Below are 8,640 nucleotides of genomic sequence, written 5' to 3' on the forward strand. Positions count from 1 at the left end.
ATCTTGGCCACCTACATGCTAAACAAAAATCCTGCAAACCTTAATATTGTGCCAGAATAAAAGGTGAAATTTTCTCCGTTATCTTTTACGGTATCTAAAACTGTGGCTACAAAGTTGAGACTGATCTTCACCTGGTGTAACGCCAAAGCAGGCAATTATAAGTTTAGGTGGATTTTATTTATGTTGTGCGAGGAGACATAATTGAGAATGCAAGGAAGTAGCATTGCATAGGAATAAAATACTTTAGTGGTAGGATTTGTTTTTTTAACCTAAGCGAGTTTTCTTTAAGTTTTATTCCCCAAATTCCTGAGTGTTTGTCCAGATTCCAGTACAGGTGATAGACCAACCAACAGGGCACATTAATATTTTATAATATTTCAGTATAATATTATAGTAATATATTATATTATAATAATATAATTCAATGGCTTATATTTTCAACACGTTCCAAGGAATACACTTCCTTTTAACACAAACCGTTGCATCTACCTCTAAAATACTCAATTTTATTTTTAAAAAAGTGAAAATCGTCAAAAATGTTGCATACGCCGTTCTAACAAAAATCGATTGAATTATCGAGGCATTTCTCTTCTGTCAACATCCTGTGAAACCCTTTAAACACTTTATTAGCAAGATTAATTCCATACGGAGATGGAATTATTGTAAAATGTCAATGCGGATTTAGGTGAAATTGATCAACTACTGACCAGATATTTACCATTCGACAAATACTTGTACAGAAATAAGAGTACAATACCTCGGTACATGAATTATTTATTGGTTTTAGAGAGGTCTACGGTTCGGTTAGGAGGAAACATTGTACAACATTCCTTCATAATTTGGAATACCAAAAAAGCTAGTTAGATTAATTGAGATGCGTATAAATGAATTCCAAAATAAAGTCCGAGTCGCTAAATTCTTGTCGATGAGCTTTCACGTCGAGAATGATCTGAAACAAGGAGATATATTGTCGCTATTACTATTCAAATTGGTCCTGGAGTACGCTATAAGGAAAATCAAAGACAGGAACCAGTGCCTAGAGCTGAATCGTATTCACCAGGTTATGGCGTATGCCGTTTATGTAAACCTGTTGGGGAACGGTAGGAGAAGAACAGAAAGAAATATAGAGCTTTTCTTAAATGTTGCAGTGACATGGGTTCAGACCTAAATACAGGAAATAACTAAATACATGGAAATTCTCCAGATTCGTAATACTGCAAATTATAAATACGTCAAAATATCAAATAATACTTTCAACAAAGTTGATACTTTCAATATCTAGGGTCAATATTAACAAACCGAAACCGTATTCACGAAGAAATTAAATGTCGACTGAAGCAGGAAATTCGTGTTATTATTCGGTTCAAAATATTTTGTCGTCGTGAATTCTGTCGAGGAATTTGAAGCTTAAAATATATAAAACGGAAATTATGATTGTGCTGTATGATTGCGAAACCTGATCTGCTACTCTGAGGGAAGTGCGCAAACTGAAAGTATTTGAGTATAAAATCCTGCGACGAGTATTCGTATCCAAGAGGAAATGGAAATGGGGAATGACGGAAACTTCTTAAAGAGAAACTACATAATTTATAACGTTTATTATCATTGTTAGGGGCATCAAATCTAGAAGACTCAGATGGGGAGAATTCACATTAAATGTAAAATTCCCAAGTAAAATCCCAAACTCAAAAATATCCCTTCGTCTTAACAGTAGGAAAAGAGGAATTCCTATTTCGTCTACACTCTTGATAACGTAGAAATCTTGATAAATATTTCTGGGAGGCTAGTAGGCGGAACCAGAGTTGGCGTGGGTCAAGGAAAACTTGATCCACGACCCACTGACCCACCACCCACCGTGACCCACTCTGACCCACCACTCACCGTGACCCACGATCCACCATGACCCACGACCCACCGTGACCCACTGTGACCCACCACCCACCATGAACCACTCTTATCCACTGTGGCCTATTCTGACTCACCAAAATCCATCGTCATCAACTCTAAACACGATCCACGGCCTCTTCTGTACTGAATAAAGAGTTTACACTTGTAATAAAACAAGACTGTGAAAGTGTCACTAACCTGAGTTTGAATTTCTAGTCAATCGCTCAAGCACCACTCTGTTAGAATAACGGTGGTTCTGACCTTTATGATATAAAAAGGTAGTGTGTTTGTCAGTGAGGAAATTGAAACAGTTCGAGGTGGGGGAAATTAGTGTGTGCCTAAAATATACTTGTACTAAGAGAGTATTCTTGCAAGTGTTACTTTCTGAACGCATTCCAAAAGAAACTTCTATTCGCAGGAAAATACCCCTGTACAATATGGAAAAGGTTATGGTTTCTCAGTTCACAGTATTTTTCTCGCAAAAGACTTGAAAAATCAGTTTTTCACAGTGTATAAAGGTGCTCGGGTACCCTATGTGAGAGCATATCCATAAAGTATGCTCATAATTGTAATTTGTGTAATCACTAAAACACCACGTTAAATTTAAGTTACAAATATGCATAATTGCAATTATTATGAACATTTACTCAAAGTAGTTTACCTAAAGCAAAGAAGAGACTTACTAAAAAAAAAAAAAAAAAAAATAGGTACAAAATTGAATAGCACAAATAAGCCATTAATAATACAAGTAGGCTTATACATTTTCTATAACTCGTAATTTTCCACCTTAAAACAAACCTGAAATCGGGTTTATTTCCTGTTGGTAACTTTTTCGTGGTAAATCATCCGCAGCGGAATGATGTCCATCCTTCAGCCAAGAAATAAATAGCTCGTCTACTTTGAGCTTCTCTAGCGGTGGGCCATTAACATTAATGAACAACAAGTTAGACAATTTTTGAGCACTTAGTCTATTTCTAATATCAGTCATCTGTAAATTCATAAGGGAGAATCTCCGTTCGCACTCTGTCGTGGAAATTGATAATACTTCTACCCGATTTCTGCAACTCCTCATCGACAATCTGCTTGTTAGACTTAAGTCTGATAACGATGTTTCTTGGTCAGTTTTGAAATACTCAGCAAGAAGTATCACCTCTCTATCACCATACAACATATTTTTCATATCGACCATGTCAGTTGGCAATGTCGACTCATTGAAAACAGAAACTTCATCTACCACGCCTTCGATAGGGAATCTTGTGAATAAATTATCAATTAAAGCCTGATAAACTGATGATTTCTTATTTGTTTATAAATTTAATTTTTGCAATTACACATGAAGATTTGATGCCATTACCAAGTTCCCTCTCCCGTCTAGAAAGCGAAAGAGAACGAGGTTCCTGGAAAGTGTTCAGAGGTGAATGGGAGTTTCCCTCCTTCTTCCCCTTCAATTACCACACTGCTGTTTGCCATGTGCCAAATTACGATGAATTTCAATTAAATTATCATAGTATAATTATTTCCTTGTTGAATTATCAATACCTTTCAGTGGAAAAAAGGATGAAATTTCAAAGTTCCAAATCAAGGTAAGTAGACCAACGTAAAGGGAAAAAAAAGTGTAAAATTTTCCACATAATTATGCGTACAATCCAAACTTGAAATTTCCGTGTAATTAAGCTTACAGTACAAATTTTATGCCTATTTTAGTCACAAGTTTTTGGGCTCACAGATCTCGAAAGCCAAGTAGTAGTATATGTCCTATTGCTATTATTACAATTAAATTATCAATATCCAAAAGTGCCTGAAGTTCTTTTTTTCACTTGGTTAGATATACTCACCTCAGGTAAGTAGACAGAAACAAGTGGAAAAGGAAGGGAAATGAAGATCTTGATAGTAAAACGAAAACAAATTTACCAGTCTTCAGAAGATACTGTCTACAATGCAGTGAGCAGAGTGGGGCGGTAGATCATACTGAGTCGGTGGGTCACATTGAGTCATGGTGGGTGGTGGGTCGCAATGGGTCACGGTGGGTGGTGCGTCACAGTGGGTCACATGCTGTTGACCCACTGACCCACTCCATCTCTGGGCGGAACAGGAATAGACGAAGCAGGAGGACACCATCAACGTCAAGTTACCTGCCAGTACCTTCCCCTCTCACTGAGAAAGTGAGAAGTAAACGCCCTAACAGCACAAGATGTGCTAAGCACGTGCCATTTAGCTGTCCCAGATTTTACCCGACACTTGGCACATATGATATTCATGTGCTAAGTATGTACTTTGTAATCGCCCGGGTGTCGGGTCGCTGTTCGGGCTTCCATTTATTTGTAACCAATTGATTCGAGTCGCTGTTCGGGCGGCCATTTATATGTAACCATTCTGAGTTCGAGGTCTCTATTTGGGTAAACATTTATTTGTAACCACTCCGTGTAATCTGGTCGCTGTTCGTGGTCCTACCAATAAGTATCTTCCTGATACTTGAACTTACCTGGACAGGACGATGAAGGACCTCTCCAAGAAGAGATTACAAACTGTTTCCAAATCGCTCGTCGGTCTCAATAATGAGATGAGCATTAGGCGCCGAGAGGTTCGGGTGTCTCGTCTCGAAAACCTCACGGACGACCAGACGGTCATCCAGACCATAACGCACACAAACATCACTCATACAAACAACGAAAACACACTGGATTAAATAACACTATACTTATTTATTAGAACACTATTATATAAAAAAAATAGCGAAGAGGAATGAAAACAACACTGAACACTGAATATGTATAATAATTTTCGTCACTGAAATCACACTTTGCCCTTTTAAGGCAATACAGCCCTTTATATATATATGAGATTATAATTCAGATTTCACGACAAATGCTTCTCTCACACCATTGACGCACTTGGGGGATTAGCACTGGGGAAAAGTTGTCTGAATCGTCCCACGATGAATCCAGTTGCGGCGCCGAACAATCCTGAAGCGTAAAAGGTGATTCTTCAGCAAAATAAAAAAGAAGTAGAATGCTAATGTTGGAGGGCGCGTGTATAACTTTTTAAACGCACAAAGTTCGTGGACCTGGGACTTCACTAGTTGGGGCTAGCCGTAAGAAAACGTCATTCACCGGCTAATAGCTTGTGCCCCTTAACACAAAATCGTACTTGGTTCCCAACGCAACGTGCGTGGTGGTTGCGTACAATATCGGAGTCAAACTCTCTGAGCACCAAAGCTCAAGGTACGGGCTGCAGTGGTCAATTAAAGAGGGTTGGCAGTTCATTTCAAAAATCACTCAGTTAACTCACCTGTATGCACATACAAACAGAATATAGAAAACAATTTATGTTAATTTTAGTCAACTGCATATAATGCACTAGACACGGCGATAACTCTGGCGTGAGAAAGTACAGATAACGAGCTACGAAACAACGCAGTTGGTGCCACTTTGGTCACTGGAACATCTGGTCAGCCCGTATTTCTCTAATCTATTGCAATGTTTCATAAGAGATTAAAGAAAACACTTAATTCAGTTCCCAATAACTATAGAATATATACTGTGCATATAATAAGTCAGGGAGAAACACTGAAATGGTTCGTCACTAACTGAAATGTTCTCACCAAAAGCAATGTTTTAAATATATATATGAAAAAACAATGAAAGACTTCTTTGTCCAATTGTGTGGGAAGGAAGCAATTCCCACCGAAGAAAGAACTTATATGCGCCGTAGAATAAAGTACAAATCGAAAATAATAATCACTGTCTTAACGAAATATACAGAGTATCCACAAAAAATCCTTCTATAACCTGGTAGCGGTTATAACATCATCTACCTACAGTTTTAGGTACTTGTTACACCTAATTGATATTTGCAACTATGCACCACAAATACAACATTTATATACCTGGCTCAATTTCGCACTCTAATAGTCATTTGTTTTTATGTCGTCACTTGGGACGTATATCTGTCATGTTCTAGGTATGATATCACTGAGCAGTCGTACCTGAACTTCACGTAAGCAATGGTTTTGGACAGTTGAAAAAATAAAAATGAAATGAAATTTTTCAGTTTTACGTCCCACGACTGTGCTCATTAGGCTAAGAGAGACGATGATTAAGGCAAGTGAATGATAATGGAAGAAATATTGGAATGAGAAAGTAGGAGGAAACGGAGTACTCTGAGAAAACCCACGGACACGATGCTGTCCACCACATACTTACTTGGCCGGGGATCGAACCACTGACCACATGTACTAGAGGTAAGTGTTCTACCACTGAACCACCGTGCATCCTTTTTTGGACAGTGGAGTAAACGAGAATAATATAAATGTATGGTATTTGCTCTGATTCATTTACATTGTTCCTTCTTAAGCATGAAATTAACAGATAAAGGTTGAAACAATATTTTCAGTAAATATCTACCAATGGTCCTCTTTTATTTTCTTTCTAAACGATTCTTGTTTGTCTGCATGAAGTTCAATGGCTCATTTTCGTCAAAACCTTATAAAGCATTGATTTTAACCTGAGATCCGAGCTACAAGTACTGCCAAGTTTTTCTACACGAGAGCGTTAGAGCTAATCATTTATCTACGAGGAAGCTTGTAGAAAACATGATGCATTTTCTATCAAACATTTATATAAAATATCAGAACAACATACATTTTTCAGCGAAAATCGAACAGATATGTTCATAATACCTAAACATATAGGGCCTACAGCGTGTTTCAAAACAACACCGACAACATTTGGGAAGTGATTCCTGATATCAAGAAAGACAAAAAAGTATAGACTAATCTCGGTGCACAAATGCTTCCTTTTGGAGTTATAGGCTGCCGAAAACATGAAAAAAATGAAGTTTAAAGGTCCATAGCCCCCAAAATATGGGACCTACCGCAGTCGGATGAAGACTTCTCTTAGGAACTAATATGTGCGCTATCCAAAAATACATGTTTCAGAATCCTAAGGTACTTCGGATTCGCAGGAATTCAGAATCACGACAATTTTCATAGAGAAAGTTTGGCTACGGACACATAATTTGAAGTACTCACCAATTACCTCTATAAAAATTGTTGCGGAAGTAACGCAGCATTTTGAAACTTGGATATTTGGGCAGGGCACATACTAGTTCCTAAGTGAAGTTTTGACTACGGCAGGTCTCATAGTTTTTGAGCTATGGGCTCTTAAATTTCATTTTTTCGTGTTTTCGGCAGGCAATATATCCGAAAGGAAGCACCGAAAATTGAACTTTGTGGTGGACAAACGCCGTGTTAGTGGTTTTCCTCGGGGTTCTCCGTTTCCTCCCACTTTCTTCACTCCAACATTTCATTCATTTCTCATCATCACTGTTTCCTTTAGCCTAGCCGGCATAACGTGGGGCGTAAAACTCAAAAATTTCATTTCATTTTGAAACACCCTGTACAATATGTTTCACTGTTACATTCAAAAACTGGACAAAATTGGGAAGATGAGTATTTTGCAAGTAGCGAAGTAACTCATTAGAAAAATGTATTCAAACTTTAGATACCTAAGATACTTTAGCAGTAAATGAGTCATGAAAAAACTGTCTTATTTGTAAAATCAAAGATGCTACCTTTAATAGGTATTGTGAATTCGATCGAAACAGCTAAATGTTTTTGCTGTTTTCTTGTGTTGGTCGTAAGAGGGAGCAACTGACAAAAGTTGCAAGTGCTCAAGATTCGGTTATCAAGATTGTGTGATTTTTGCTTCGTATTCCCTGTCTCTAACGAACGAGTGAAAAGGGCAGGTGCGGTTTGCACAACGCGTGAGATTCAGGTGCGTGGATTAGTTAACGTGGACCAGTTTTCTTCTTAATCAGATATAAGTAAGCGTTCTTTTTGTGATAAAATTGTAGTGTTTTGTGACTTGTTATGACGGAAATATATTTAGTTTTCAGTCATGTGTAAGAAATGATGATATGGTGGTTATGGAAATAGCACAAAGACTATTAATTATGTGTATGTATCAGAACATTGTTTTATTATTTCTGCAGAAACTCCTGTTTGAACTACTATAATCCCTTCGAAGAATATCAACTATGTAGCACGTAAGTAGAACAATTCTCGCATATTATCAATGTTAAAGGAGCCCAGTTTGACAATAACAAGAATGAGAGCGTGGGTAGTAATACATACTACTGAGTTCAATTACACTGGTCGGCAAGATGAAACTTTTTTTTTTCGCTCCCACGAACGAAAATAGGTGATTCCTATAGGTTTCGAGCTCCTGAGTTCGAATCCGTAACCCGTTTTTTTTTCTCCAGGACGTACCAGTTCTCAGGGAGGAGGGGGCCATTTCAATATCCGCCCAAAGATGCTATTCTACACCCATAAAAATTTGCACGTTAGAATTTAAACATCAATATAAATTATGCAGATAAAATTGCATAAAAAGTTAAACACTTACGTGTCACTTGGTTTTCCTACTCCTCTTGTAATTACTACAGGGTGTCTCGCGTGTCACATTCCAACAGAAGTCTGCCAACATATTCACACTTCATTTACCACTGTAGCGCCTCTCCATGTTAGCTATTTGCTGGTGACACCTTTCCCAGTGTTCGTTAGGGACCTCCTCCAAATTATACATTTCAGGGAAGAAGTCCAGGTGGCAATGCAGGAGGTGTAACTTTAGGGACATATTACATCCTATGTTACGAAATGAAGTAATTAACCTGCCCACAATGTGTTTGTAATCAGGTGACTTATGATTCCCTAGAAAGTTACTGCACACTTCTCGAAAGGCCTCCCAAGCCTCA

At 37.9% G+C, this 8,640-nt stretch overlaps 1 protein-coding gene across 2 annotated transcripts in view; it reads right to left on the bottom strand.

The window, feature by feature from the left end:
- The window catches only part of LOC145688404 (metal cation symporter ZIP14-like), a 511,696-nt gene extending 503,259 nt beyond the window's left edge, over window positions 1-8,437 (bottom strand). The window contains exon 1 of one of the 2 annotated variants that reach the window (XM_081762589.1): window positions 8,292-8,437. The gene's annotated coding sequence lies outside the window, so the exon portion shown is untranslated. Of the gene's footprint in view, window positions 1-1,982; window positions 2,065-8,291 lie in introns of those variants that run through there. The other variant, XM_081762588.1, reaches the window with a different exon arrangement.
- Between the last annotated feature and the right edge of the window lie 203 nt (window positions 8,438-8,640).

This window comes from Thermobia domestica, chromosome 6, assembly GCF_964235325.1.
Source record: "Thermobia domestica chromosome 6, izTheDome1.hap1.1, whole genome shotgun sequence".
Classification (NCBI taxonomy): domain Eukaryota; kingdom Metazoa; phylum Arthropoda; class Insecta; order Zygentoma; family Lepismatidae; genus Thermobia; species Thermobia domestica.